The following is a 14618-nucleotide window of genomic DNA, read 5'->3' on the forward strand; positions in this document are numbered from 1 at the left end:
ATTCGCCCACGAAAGCTCATGCTCCAATACGTCTGTTAGTCTATAAGGTGCCACCGGCCTCTTTGCTGCTTTTACAGAAATAGTTAGGCAGATCACCACACAGAACAGGAGAAAAGGGACCACCAGGAAGCTAGTTATGGCTCCCTGGTTCTCTAGGCCAACCTTCACCAGCACCCCTGGCCTAAGGACTATGCTAACCTCTGCCAGCATTCCCCAGGGGACTGTACAGCGGCCAAGGACTGGTGGAACACATGGCCATTTCAATGCCCACTTCTCACACCCTGTGCTAAGTCTGGATGGTTGGGGATGGTTTTATGTCGACTGAGACTTCTCCCACACTGGAGGGATTATCAACTGACCAGATCCAGCTGATACCAGAGCAACACATCTGGCCACAAATCTTTATGCCACCTCATCATGCATTCTATGTCTGGTACAGAAAAAAAACTGATTTAAAAGTCACGAGGACTGTTTTTTGTCTTCTCCCTGGAAAGCCAGGTGTCTTACCTACCACCTATTTATAACCAATACATTCAAAATGACCTTGATCTGTCCTATACATAAAAATGCCATGGACCAGATTCTCTGTTGCATGACTCCTTTTTTGATGCTCTACATTTTTCAAAGGAGGCATTCCAATGTGAAACTGGAGTGACAGTGAAGACTCTGACCTCATCCTATATCTTGGGACTTTCTGGAACTAGAGTAAGTAGTGTGGTCCTCACTGAAGGCAAACTATTGAGATTCAGGGCAGATTTGTGAGATATCAAATTTTGATCGGTCGTTGGCCCAAATACAGGATATTGCCTGTGCTGGGCTTCCTGTAGGTAGTTTTGAGGGGAAATGCCACATTTTGCAGAAAGGAGACATTTGTTTAGCAGGTTGGTTAAAAATAAAACAGTGGCTCTCTGAAGCTATGTACACATTTGTAATGTTAGAAGTATTCCCATGGGACAATGCACGGGAGGTCGTCAAAGGTGGAATTTATTCCAAGGGCTTTGCAGTGTATCACATAGATACCACCACATGTGTCATGTTAAGGTTACATTATTAACCCTTCCAAAGTGAGGAAGTAGAAGAGTAAAGTGCTCAAAAGCAACCTTACCTTTCTCACACTTGGTATAGGACAATATTGGCCACCGATACATATATATAATGCCAATTGTGCATGCATATTTGAGGGGATAATTAGGCCCCTCATGTACTGAATTTACATTTAGTAGCACTAGTAATTTGAAATATTCCATATTTGCATTGTGAATGAGTGAAGTTTGAGCTGAGACTTTTTTACCTTTTTATTTCTTGATTTATATCTTTGTCATTAAAGTAGATTTGTGTTTAACTCCCCTTTTTATGAAAAAAAAAGACTAAAAAGGGCAATTTAAACTTTCTTCTCTCGATTGATTTCTCCATGTACGGCCCCAGTTAGAGAGCCAGAAACCACAATGCCACAATGGAATTCCACAGTGAAAGTGCGGCACAACCCACTCCTACATAACTTTAACCACACGCCTTATTGGGCTTGCTGGGGGTGAAATTCTCTGGCCTGTGTTATGCAGCTGATCAGAATAGATCACAATGGTCCATTCTAGCCTTAAAATGTTTGACTAACATCAGCACAGTAACTCCTCACTTAACATTGTAGTTATGTTCCTGAAAAATGCGACTTTAAGCAAAACAATGTCAATTTCAAGCGAATCCAATTTCCCCATAGGAATTAATGTAAATGGGGGGAGGGTTAGGTTCCAGGGAAATTTTTTTCATCAGACAAAAGACTATATTATATATATATATACACACACAGAGTAAGTTTTAAACAAACAATTTAAGACTGGTACACAGTGATGATGATTGTGAAGCTTGGTTGAGGTGGAGGAGTCAGAGGGTGGGATATTTCCCTTACTGCTAAATGATGAACTAGCAATTGGCTGAGCCCTTAAGGGTTAACTCTCTCACTCTACAAGGCAGCAGGAATGGAGGGAGGGGAGACATCGCAGACAGAGACACACACCATATATGTGAGAGAGATGGGCATTTCCCCTTTAAGTGCACTGCCTTATTAATTAGATCAGCTTGCTGAGACCACAGCTGCTGCAAGCTCCTTCCGGCCTGAGCCCTGGTGTGTCCCCCCTGCTCTATGGAAGATGGGGTAACTGGGTGCAGGAGCAGGGGGGAGGGGGACACCCTGACATTAGCCCCCCTCTTCCTTCCCTCCCCCCTTCATAGCAAGCAGGAGTCTCGGGGAGCAGCTCCAAGGCAGAGGACAAGAGCAGCACATGGCAGTGGGAGGAGGGACAGCTGAACTGCAGGCAGCTGCTGCACAGGGAACTTAGGGGAGCGGGAGCTGATAGGGGGAGCTGATGGGGGGCTGACGGTCCAACCTGGTTCCAAGCCCCCACCAGCTCGCTGCAAGGGGCTGCTCTTCCTGCAAGCAGTAGACAAAGCAGGCGGCTGCCAAACGATGTTAGAAGGGAGCATTGCACAACCTTAAACCAGCATGTTCCCTAATTGATCAGCAACGTAACAACGAAACAACGTTAACCGGGATGAATTTAAGTGAGGAGTTACTGTATTAGGTGGCTCTGCCATAGTCCTGTAAACAGTATCGTGCACTAGATTCTGAGCCCTTTGAAGAACCCACTGTAAAACTAGATTGACTCCACTGAGATCACAGGGGGAAGGGTGGTGGTGTGATTAAGACAATGAAATGGAATTTAAAAGTCTGGCCCAGATCCTCAGAGGTATTTAGGTGACTAAAGCCATGTCTACATTACAGCGTATGTCAGCATAACTTATATAGCTCAGGGGTGTGAATAAACCTCCCCCTAGAGCCACATAAATTACACCTACATAAGTGCTCACGTGCACAGTGCTATTTCGGTGGGAGAGCTCAAGCAGGTAGGTTTTTTATGCTGATGGAAGAGTCTTCACCAGACGTACTGCAGCGAGATAGCTTGCTGCATGTGTAGCCATGGCCCATTCATTTCAATGGAGTTTTGAGGCTCTGGGCCTCTGTGCTCAACACTACGCTGTGTCACAGGCTTCCTGCGCAACCGTGGGCAAGTCCCTTAATCTGGCTGTGAGTCCCGTCTCCATTTAAAGTGGGTGGCGATAAAACTGCCTTACCTGAAAGGGGTATTGCGAATGTAAATTCACCAAGATCCTTGCACCTCTAGTTGTTATAATTCCGTGCGAGAAGGTGCGAGCGAGAAGCTCTTGTGTAGCCTCCCTTTTGCTTGTTCCCCACCTACTCACAGCAGAGACAATACCTCATAGTTAGGAGCTAGTGTGACGCTGAATGTCTGAGTGATGTCAACCACAGTGGTTAGGGCATGGCGTAGATCTAGCCAATGTGGTTAAGCTGCAGCTAACCCCAGGTGATGGCGTAGCGGCAGGAACAGTAGATGGGTGTTGTGCTGCCTAGCTGGAATTAAGTTCAGTCACCAATATTGTGAACCCCAAGCATTCAACAACAACAAAAAACAGGAGTGGCTTAAAAACCAACAACATAATCAGCCACCATCTTTCCCCCTTATATCTCACGAGCTTTCTTAGCACACAGGGAGATCTTTCAATAGCTAACTTCCCCTGCAGTGTCCGTGACCAGGGTATGTGTAAGGGCTTGTCTGCTTTTGTCACACTCCCAGATGCTTGCACAAAAATCGTGCATTCACTGCAAAAAGAGGTGTGTTCTTAACTCAGGTTAGCAAACAGTGAAGATACAGCAACTCAGATTAGGAGTGTGAGGAACTCCTTTAATGGAGTTGAACTCAAACTGCTAAACCCAGTTAAAACCAAGTCGCTATGTCTTCACTCCTATATTAAGCGGAGTTAAGACCACACCTTTTTCCCCCAGCAAAGACATAGCCAATCTAATCTAACCTAATCACAGCACCCACCACCATATTACCTTGACACTTCCATGACTCAGCGTGAAGCTTTGGGGAATGCCTAAATGTTACACCACAGTTGCATTTTCTGCCCTGGCCGTTCAAACTCAGGCTTGTCTGCCCAGCTAATGAGATCAGAACCCAGTCTTGTCAGCGCTCACCCGTTTACCTCATTCATTATTCTTTGCATTACAGTATCAGCGTGGCCCATCCCAAACATTCATAAAATCATGAGCCAGGTCTAAAAAAAAAAAAAATCTTCAGCTTTTAAAAAATAACAATTTTTGAATTCCTTTTTTAATATCCCTTCAGGTTTTTGAATCTCCAGGGGGCCCCTGGGTTTTGCTTTCCAGTTTTCCTCTGCAACCATGAGAGCTAGAAACTTCTTTTTTGTTTAATGAAAGCTGGGGTTTTCATGATTCCTCGAGCAGGGCCCTCAAGAAAAATAGCAACAGTCATGAGAGTTGGCAATACTGCATTAGTCTGGAAGCCCTGAAAGAGATCATAGCCCTGTTATACCTACGCATTGTAAGAGACAATCCCTGCCCCCAAAGAGTGACAGTCTAAATACAGAATGGGTGGGAGGGGAAACTAAGGCACAGATAGATGATGTGACTTGCCTAAGGTTATGCAATAGGACAGTGGCAGAGTGAGGAGTTGAACCCAGGTCTCTAGCTGAGTGCCCTGCTCACTGGCCTCCCTGCCTTTAGCCTTACTATTTTAGGACAAGCTGATGGTGAGAGTAAGGCAACCCTGGTGTCAGCCGGTGGCCACTGATTTCCCTGTGAAAATCAGGCCTGGCTATGTTGAAGCACTGGAATGGGTTACCTAGGGAGGTGGTGGAATCTCCTTCCTTAGAAGTTTTTAAGGTCAGGCTTGACAAAACCCTGGCTGGGATGATTTAGTTGGGAATTGGTCCTGCTTTGAGCAGGGGGTTGGACTAGATGACCTCCTGAGGTCCCTTCCAACCCTGATATTCTATGATTCTGTGGTGCTGCAAGATCCAAGCCCCTAACCCCAACTCTCTGATTCTACTTTTGCTATCTACAGATCATGAGCTTTTGATTTGTATACATGGCACTAGGGTTGCCAAGCCTCCAGGATTGTCCTGGAGTCTCCAGGAATTACAGATTAATCTTTCATTAAAGATTATCATGTGCTGAAGCCTCCAGGAATACGTCCAACCAAAATTGGCAGCCCAAGATCTGTTCACATCAGATTTTCAATGGACAATCAGGTTACAGTGGCAACCGGTACTGTTACTATCACCAGTGGAGCTGCAACAACAGGAGAGTTAAGAAAAAGCTGGGTGCAGACAAGGCCTATATGCGTGAGGCTTGATCACTGAATCTGCAGCCCCCCAAATAACCTCACCCCAAACAATCCCTTCATGGGCCAGCTATGGAGACTGCTGCACAACTCCCCCGCCCTGCATTTCAGACCTCACTTTGACCTCCCCCTCCGGAGGAACATGCAGGTAGAGACCTGTATTTAGGAGAGTGGTTTGGTCTGATAAAGTCAAGGCAATTCAAAAGCCAACAGCAAATGGGAAAGAAAACTGTTGTGAAATTCCCAGCGTGAGTCATTTTGATTTTCTCTCACCTAGTTCCCACTATAGACATACTGGCAAAAGAAGTCAGGGAGAGAACTCAGATCACATAAGCACTGCCTCTTAGTAAAAGGAACCTGGATAGCCAGGATTACAAGTATATTTATTACACCCTTTAGTTGCCAAGCACAATCCAACTGAGTGTGAATAAAAATCACTGCCTTGAAGAGGTGGGAAAAATTAGTGTGAATTTTTTCACTTATGGATTTCATGCACTTCTGCACCCTCTGAAATATCGATTTTCCTCTTCTCATGACATTGCAGGAACGGAACTTTCCTATGCAATGAACAACCTGAAAACTCACAAAGTCCCTGCAAGGTTAATACTAGATTTTAAAGCCTGAAGGGACAATTGTGATCATCCAGTCTGATCGCCTCAGTAACACAGGTCACGGAATTCCTGCTGAGGAAGGAATTATTATTTCCTGCAGTGTAAGTGAACTCTATCAAGCCCAGTAACTTCTTGCTGGCCTAGAGCAGATGTTTTAAGAAAATGTCCAACCTTGATGAAAGATGAAAGGTCTTTTCCTGGAGGATTCATGTTTATAACAAAAAAATATAAACAAGTTCCCAGCAGCAGAAAAGAAAACAGAAATCTGATAGAGCCTGATCCCATAGCTCTGGGAATTGAGAAAGGTATTCTATTTCCCCACCTCCTTCTTCCTTAGCATCTGTGGAAAGGCTAAAAGAAGCTTGGCTGATGTTAACCTCTTGGTTACCGGGTAGTGCCCTCCCCATGTCACAGCTCCTTGTACATGAAAATAACCCTCCGTGAATCCTGTAAATCGCAACCCCCCGTTCAACATTCACAAGTGGCAATTTTCGAGCTAACATGGCTTTTGTGCAAAATTTAATTGGGTGGTTTCAAATTTTCCACCATTGCTCCAGGGGCGTTGGAAATGTGTTGCAAACTTATGCACGGACAAGTCTCACTGAAAAGAAAAAATACACGTGGTGAGAATCCTTCACCCCACTCTCCTGCCGCCGCAGCCAGTCAAATGTTTATTGCACTCTGTACCTATTAGGGATGGCCTGAAACTGGGTCACTTAACTCAGTCTTGAGTGATGGGCTTATATATGGTCCTTTTCCGCCTCTCGTCCTCCTCCCAACCTGTTTTCTCCTCTGGCTGCTTCTGTAGTTGAGTAATCCGAGTATAGGACTGGGAGCCAAGAGCTCCCTACTTGAGACACTGACTCCCCCTCTGTGGCCTTGGGCAAATCACTTAAGGTCTGAACTTGCACCATGGAAATCAGTGGGAGTTTTGCCACTGACTTCAACGAGCCCAGGATGAAGGCCTTACTGCCAGCTCTTCAGAGGCGCTGAGCACCCGCAGCTCCCATTGACTTTGGCTGGAGCTGTGAATGCTCAGCCCCTCTGCAGATCATGCTATTAATCTCTCCGCCTCAGTTTCTCCTGATGTACAATGGGGAGAATAATACTTTTAGGCCTGGGTTCTAAAGCATCTGCTTCCCTGAAAGTGTTTTAGTGCTTCATTGAATCCTGGCCCAAGTACTATTATTTTCTTTTCACCAGGTTTCCTACCAGTCTCAACTTGTTAGCTCTTTGTGGGAAGTAGGGTTAGGTATTTCCTAGCCAGTCATGCAGCTCCTGCCCCGGGAGTGCAGATATGCCCTGGGTGTCTCTCACAGCTGCTGCATTGTTTTGTTATCCCTCCTGGTAAATATTGACTGTCCTTTCACCTCAGTCAATATTTACCTCTTGGGTTAATAAATATGGAGATTTATTTCAGTAAAGTCAATATGTTCTAAGCTATTGCTGAACTCTGCAATTGTTCATTACTTAGCCCTAGGGACTGACGGGTAGGAAAACTGCGGCACAAAACATTGGCCCAATCCTGCAAACCCTGATGCATTTGAGTGCATTTACTCCTGTGAGTAGTCTCACTGAACACAGCAGCACTACTCAAGAGAGTAATTGCTAGGGTTTAAATGTTTGCAGGATCACGGCCTAAAGTTGCATTGCACCTCATCAGGAGTCATCATGGCTCAGAAAAATATACACCCACAATTTTAAAAACATGTTATTTGCTTGAAAGGTCACATTCCTGTCTCTTGTACAACATACACAACTCACAGCTTTAGAATGGGCCCAGGTGATAGCTATGCGTGGGACTGATAGTGCCACATCTCCCCACTGTGGGGCTTTTACACCATCCTTTGAAGCATCTGGTTATAGACACTGTCTGAGACAGGAAACTGGACCAGATGGACCTTGGGTCTGAACTTGTGTGGCAGCTGCTACGTTCCTTTCCTAGAGGGGCCTGTGAACTTTATTGGGAGAGTTCCAGGGGAAAAGCGCGTGCGTAGGGCGGCAAGCCACGTCGGGGGGTGGCCTGCCAGTTGCCGTGAGGGCAGCAGTCAGGCGGCCTTCGGCAGCATGCCTGCGGGAGATCCGCCAGTCCCGCGGCTTCGGCGGTAATTCGGCGGCAGGTACACCGAAGGCGTGGGACTGGCAGATCACCCGCAGAAATGCCGCCGAATCCGCGTGACCAGCGGACCGCCTGCAGGCGTGCCACTGAAGGTCGCCTGACTGCCGTGCTTGGGGCGGCAAAAAACATTAGAGCCGCCCCTGGCTGCAATCTAGCCTTAGAGATAGGGTTACCATACGTCCTCTTTTTCCCGGACATGTCCGGCTTTTCGGCAGTCAAACCCCCGTCCGGGGGGAATTGCCAAAAAGCTGAACATGTCCGGGAAAATGGCGGCTCTGCTCCTCCCCGACTCTTCGGCTCTGTTTAAGAGCCGGGCTGCCCGAGCGCTACCGGCTTTGGGCAGCCCCCACGCCTCCGGACCCTGTGCCCCCGGAGCCCGGGAGGGGAAGTGCCCGGCTGGGGGTGCAGGGTCCGGAGGCAGAGGGGCTGCCCAAAGCCCGAGCGCTACTGGCTTCACGGTTTGCCGGGCAGCCTCCAGACCCTGCGCCCCCAGCTGGGCGCTTCCCCTCCCGGGCTCCAGCTGCGCTGGGGAAGCGCCGGCCGGGGGCGCAGGGTCTGGGGGCTGCCCGGCAAACCCTGAAGCTGGTAGCACTGGGGCAGCCCTTTCCCCCTGGCTGGGAGTGAGAGGGAGGAGGGGGCGGAGTTAGGGTGGGGAAGGGGCGGAGTTGGGGTGGGGCTAGCGGTGGGGAAATGGGCGGGGCCAGGGCCCGTGGAGGGTCCTCTTTTTTTATTTATGAGATATGGTAACCCTACTTAGAGACCACAACTCCATGATGCTTTGGGGAAAGAGGTAGCGACTTCCTCGTGCAGGGAGAGCAGGCGGTGGACTCCATTTTGGGGAAAAGGAGTGAGATTGCTGCTGTGGAGCTCTGTCCGTACCAGGAGCTGCTGCTGAGAGCCTGCAGGGGCTTTGCTTGAGGGAGCCTCAAAGGCTGTTGGTGGCTTCACTGGGGTCAGAGCAGAGACTGTTGTTGTGCCTAGAGCTGACTGAGGTGGGGCTGCAGTGAGGGAACTGTGAGGAACCCCCACTGTTGTTTGGGAAAGTACTTGCAAGGGAAGGGGCCCAGCAGAGAGACTGAGTCTGAGGAGAAGCAGAGTGATCTTCCCACGAACCAGGGCCCAGAGCTGCTGGCATTTGGTGGGACCAGCTCCAATCGTCAGAGAGGTTGTGCAGCGTGTTGCCTTGGCTGGACTGACGCACAGAACCAACCGAGCGCTGTCTCCAGCTGCAGGTCTTCCAGTGCGCCCACGCCAGCAAGTGCCTGGGACTCTGAGATCCAGAGGAGCGTGCGCTGCGGGGTGGGGTGAATGGCGGCAGGGTAAATGCCAGTTACATACGTTTCATTTATCACTGTATATTATATTTGTTAATTGATTTTATTCAACTGCCCCTGTGGATTTAAATAAGTAGTGACATTTCATCTTAGTCTCTTATACCCTGATTTTTAAGTTGTTAAGTAAAGGAGTGTTAGCTCTAATTTAAGTATATTGGATGTATATTATTTAGAATTAGTATTTGAGTTAGACCCATGCCACAGGTTATTATTAATTATTATTATTACTATTTGAAGGGGTTTATTGCTGGAGGTTCCCAAGGCACGCCATTGAGTGTGTGCAGGTGCCAGCCAGGTGGAGGTACCGCCAATTTTAACTTCCTTTAGGAGTAAAGGGACTGCAGCAGAGGGGTGACTAGAGGATTCCCACCTATCCAACAGCACCACTGGGATACTCAGGATCTTCTTTAATGTCAACAACATCAGGCGCCCAGGCACAGGTGAGTGTTGCCTGTTCCCGAGTAACCCAGGGAAGAAAGTGGGGTTACACTATGTTCAGCACTTGGAGACCGAGGCTCTGATCCATTAAAGTCAATGGAAAAACTCTTATTGATTTCAGTGGGCGCTGGATCAGTCCCTGATTCAGCAATGCACTTAAGCACATGCTTAAAGTTAAGCATGTGCTTAAGTCTCATTAACTTCACTTGTGCATGTCCTTTAGTGCTCGGCTGAATAGGAATGGCCTGGATCACATGCACACATGCTTTGCCGGGTCACGGCTCATAAACACCATGACATTAGTATCCTCAGAAAAAAAAAAAAGGGAGGAAAAATAAAGGGCATGGCTATTTTCTGAGCTGCCAGGAGTGCAACACTGAAAACCCAGACCACATCCAAGCAGATTACGTCGCTGCTGCGACGAGGGGCTAAAGCACTAACGCTGCTGCACTTATCTGCTGACAGACCCTCAGCATTAATCTGAAGAATTCAAAGTGATGGTCCAATGGCTCGAAAGTCGAAGGATGGGCCATACATCAGGGTCGCAGTCAGATGACACGTGACCAAGATTCATCACCGAATTCGGTTCACTCGCTTCCCCTGCCTGGGCACTGACAGGGAGTGCGACGTTGCATATCCTTGGAAAGTGCCTGCTGACTTACTTCGCCCGCGGGCTACCGGCTCTTCACCTGGCTGCTAACCATGCTATCAAATGGCTGGACATGTTGTGCATACCCTGAGAGAGACCACATCTGAACCTAAGTAAAGATAGAGCTATAGATATATATGTTTTTACTCTTTTTGCTGTCCTAACTCTGAGCCAAAATGACCCAAAGACATTTCCCCCCCCCTTTTAATTTGGAAAAATTAAATGCGCTCATGGGCTGAGACCTTGGAAGCAAGTTCCCTGCCCGCAGCAACACCATTTTTGTTGATTAAGTTATTAATCCCCAAAAGGCTGAATTTCTAAGAAAAAAGCTGACACAGACACCATGCTAGTGGCACTTGTGCATGTCATAAATGAAGATTTAACACCAAATAATGGACGGGGGGTGGGGGAGGAAAGGCAAGTGGATCTGGCTATCAGGAAAAGCTTGCTACAGGTGAGCTCTGTTAGATGATGGATTAGCCTCCGAGGGGAAGTAGTGGATGCTCCATTGCTTACACATTTAAAGGTAGATTAGACAAAGAACTGGAAATATACTATCTATCTATCTGCTTCATTCTGCCCCCTTTGACAAAAATATTAATTGACTTCTATTATTGCGAGAGTGAGCCTTTGATCTCTAAATTGATGTATCTATCTAATCGTCAGTGTATCTAGAATGTCCATGTAAGCACTAGAGGCAACATGGACAAGATGTCATAAAAGTCTTTTCCATCTCCTCTTTAAGAGACCAATGTTGATTAGACTGTGTTTCATTCATTTCTGAGCCCCCCCGGTATGCTACATGGGCTTGCATTACTTGTGGACAAACGACGATGAGTCTATTGCTCAGAGTACAACCAAATCCCATGGACTGTCATCATAACAACATCGTATGGGCCAGCAACTGAGCTGTGTTCCTCTGAGGTTTAAACACACAGATTTTTCACCCAGTGGTAAGAACAATATTTTCAGAGAAGCCATTTTTTTTAAAGTGAGCTCGAAGCATAATTACCCAATAAAGTGCTTAGGGAAATAGGGTTCCTGAATTCTTGGCTTTGTTAGGCAAGCTAGTTATTAAAGTTTAACAAATGACACCAATATTCTATTTCAGCAAGTCTGTGTCAGCCACCATAGCTGTCCACTCCCACAGCCCTTTGAGAGTGCATGTCCCACTGAGATCAGTGGGAGTTTTTCCTGCCATGGGACTGCAAAACTGAGCCCTGGTGCAAAAATCAGTGTGGAACTAAGAATATGAAAACCCATTTCTACATATGCACAAAATATTGGGGAAGCCAAAGTGCAGACCTGGCCCAATGGTGCCCTGTGGAAAAAAATACACCATGCTGCCGCCCCCCCCCCCTTTAATGAGGTGGCGGTGCCTTGCTCAGCTCAAGATGAAGCAATGCATGCTGGGAGTCATAAAGCCTCCATTGGCCACACCCCCATATTAAAGTGACAGTGGCAGCAATGCGATCATTTTATATCAATTACAAATAGGTCTTCGGGCTCCTGATAAGTTGCTACTGTGACCCTTGGTTGGGCAAAGTGTGAGCATCAGTGATATCAGGGATGAAACATGGACTAGAGCCACCCTAGGTTACTCTGGCATCACCCGGGATGAGCGCCTTGATTTGGACCCTCTTTTATATTACAATAGCACCTGCTTGTCTAACAGTAGCACCCAGAAGCCGCAACCGAGATCTTAGCGCCACTGTATTAGGTGCTGTACAAACACACAGTAGAAGACAGTAGGGTGACCAGATATCCCAGTTTGATAGGGACAGTCCTGATATTCGGGGCTTTGTCTTATATAGGTGCCTATTGCCCCACCATTCCCTGTCCGGGTTTTTCACAATTTCTACACCTTAAAAGACAGTCCCTGCCCCACAGAGCTTACAATTTCCGTAGATCCAGACAGAGGGCAAGAGAAGCATTGGAGGCACAGAGGGGAAAGTGACTTGCCCAAGGTCACCCAGCAGGTCAGTGGGCAGAGCCAGAAATTGAATTCAGGTCTCCTGCTGTGTTTATACAGTACCTAATAGGAGGGGGCCCCACAATCTTGGTTAGGGCCCTAAAAGTGCTACAAACAAACAACAACAATCATAACAACTCTGAACGGATGGGTCACACAAGGCCAATGAATGACTTACATCCAATTTAAGCCCTCTTTGGGTTGACCAAATCCATGGGCGGCGGGTATAAGAGGCCAGGAGGCGGCGCATCTCCCTTTGAAGGTGTGCCAGCCTGCTGCCTTTGAAGCACTGGCCCCACCTCAGCTCCACCCCGAGGCCCTGCTCCCACTCGTCCTCTTCCCCTTTGGCTCCTCTTCCCATCCCTGCTCTGCCTCTTCCCCCAAGGCCCTTCACACCCGCTATTCGCTCCTCGGAGGAGGGGGCAGAGAGGAGCAAGAGGCAGGCCTGGGGGGCCTCAAGGGAGGGGGCAAAGAGGCGTGGGCAGGGAGGTCTCAGGGGAGGGGGTGAAGAGGTGCAAGCAGCGGGCGGGGGGCCTCAGGGGAAGGGGCCGAGCAGGAGCAGGGCCTGGGGTGGAGCTAGGGTTGTCAACTTTCTAATCACACAGAACCGAACATGCCCTGCCCCTTCTCTGAGGCCCCCACCCCCACTCTTCCATCCCCCTCTCTCTGTCGCTCGCTCTCCCCCACTCTTACTCACTTTCACTGAGCTGGGGCAGGGGGTTGGGTGTGTGGGGGGGTGAAGGCTCTGGCTGGGGGTGTGGGCTCTGGGGTGGGGCTGGGAATGAGGGGTTTGGGGTGCAGCATGGGACTTAGGGCTGGGGCAGGAGGTTGGAGTGCAGAAGGGAGCTCAGGGCTGGGGCAGGGGTTGGGGTGCAGGCTCTGGGAGGGAGTTAGGTGCCGGAGGGGGTTCTGACCTGGGGCAGGGTGTTGGGGTGCATGTGGGGGTTCAGGCTCCACCCAGGTGGCGCTTACTCACGTTGCTCCCGGTCAGTGGCGCAGCAGGGCTAAGGCAGTCTCCCTACCTGCCTGGCACAGCTCTGGGAAGCGTCCAACATGTCTGTCCCCAAGGTGGAGGCGTGGCCAGGTGGCTCTACGTGGTGCACGCTGCCCACGCCTGCAGGTGCTGCCCCCGTCGCTCCCACTGGCTGTGGTTCCTGGCCAATGGGAGCTGCGGAGCTGGCGCTCGGGGTGGGGCAGCGCGCGGAGCTTCCCTGATCGCCTCTGCACCTAGGAGCCGGACATGCCGGCTGCTTTCAGGAGCCGTGCGGAGCCAGGACAGGTAAGGAGCCTGCCTTAGCCCCACTGTGCCGCCAACTGGACTTTTAACAGCCCGGTCAGTGGCGCTAGCTGGAGCCGCCAGGGTCCTTTTTCGAGCGGCTGTTCTGATCAAAAACCGGATGCCTGGTCACCCTAGGCGGAGTGGGGGTGGGCCTTTGAGGGAGGAGGCCAAGTGGGGAAGAGCCTTGGGGTGGAGTGGGGGGGCAGGGCCATAGTCCAGGTGCCAGTGGCGCCCCCCTCCCACACTTCTAGGGAGCTTCCGGTGCTTGCGCCCAGCCTCCCCAAATGCAGGAGTCACCTGCCACCCATTACCAAATCCACAAGGTTTTGTTGCCCTTAACTCCCACTGACTGCAGTCTCACCCGATCAGGCCCGGTGAGGCTTTGCAGTTGCCTAAGGATTTCCCCACTTTTAGCTCCCTGACCTCTGCGTGGGTGTTACCTGCCTTTGTCCTCCTTTTGCCTGTCCTCTAGCTCCAGATGCTTGCAAGACAAATCTTGACCGTTGGACAGGTTTCCATGCCTGGACACAGCCTCTGGCACTCATTCACTCTTTCTCTTCAGCCTGCAGCAATGCCAGCAAGAACACACTTCCCCCTACACTGCCAGAACCCCATTGTTCCCCTGAAAGCACTAAAACGCTGTCACAGCACCCCCGCAAGGTACAATTTAGCTAGAACGTGGTATTACCCTTTTGTCAAAACGAAGGTAAAAACATCCCCCGACAGTTCTTGATTTGTTTGTTCGGTCCTTTGATCAATGGGATAAGAAGAAAAGCCTTCCGATGGATTGCAGCTTCCCTGGGGCCTCTTTTGTGGTCACTCACTGATTGTAAATGCAGATTATCTGAGCTATCATTACGATTGTTATCTGAGCCGGGAGGAGAAAGAGAGAGATTTATCCCATGTTTTATTCTTTTTGTGGCTACACTACTGTTAGAATTTATGTTACGCTTTTAAGGTGGTTTATTTATTTATTTATTTACTTACTTATTTTGCA

At 49.0% G+C, this 14618-nt stretch overlaps 1 protein-coding gene across 1 annotated transcript in view; it reads right to left on the reverse strand.

Moving 5' to 3' along the window:
* The window catches only part of TSKU (tsukushi, small leucine rich proteoglycan), a 38381-nt gene extending 24053 nt beyond the window's left edge, over positions 1-14328 (reverse strand). The window contains exon 1 of the mRNA XM_034759135.1: positions 14062-14328. The gene's annotated coding sequence lies outside the window, so the exon portion shown is untranslated. The remainder of the gene's footprint in view (positions 1-14061) is intronic.
* Between the last annotated feature and the right edge of the window lie 290 nt (positions 14329-14618).

The sequence above is a fragment of the Trachemys scripta genome, chromosome 1 (assembly GCF_013100865.1).
Source record: "Trachemys scripta elegans isolate TJP31775 chromosome 1, CAS_Tse_1.0, whole genome shotgun sequence".
NCBI classification, from domain to species: Eukaryota; Metazoa; Chordata; order Testudines; family Emydidae; genus Trachemys; species Trachemys scripta.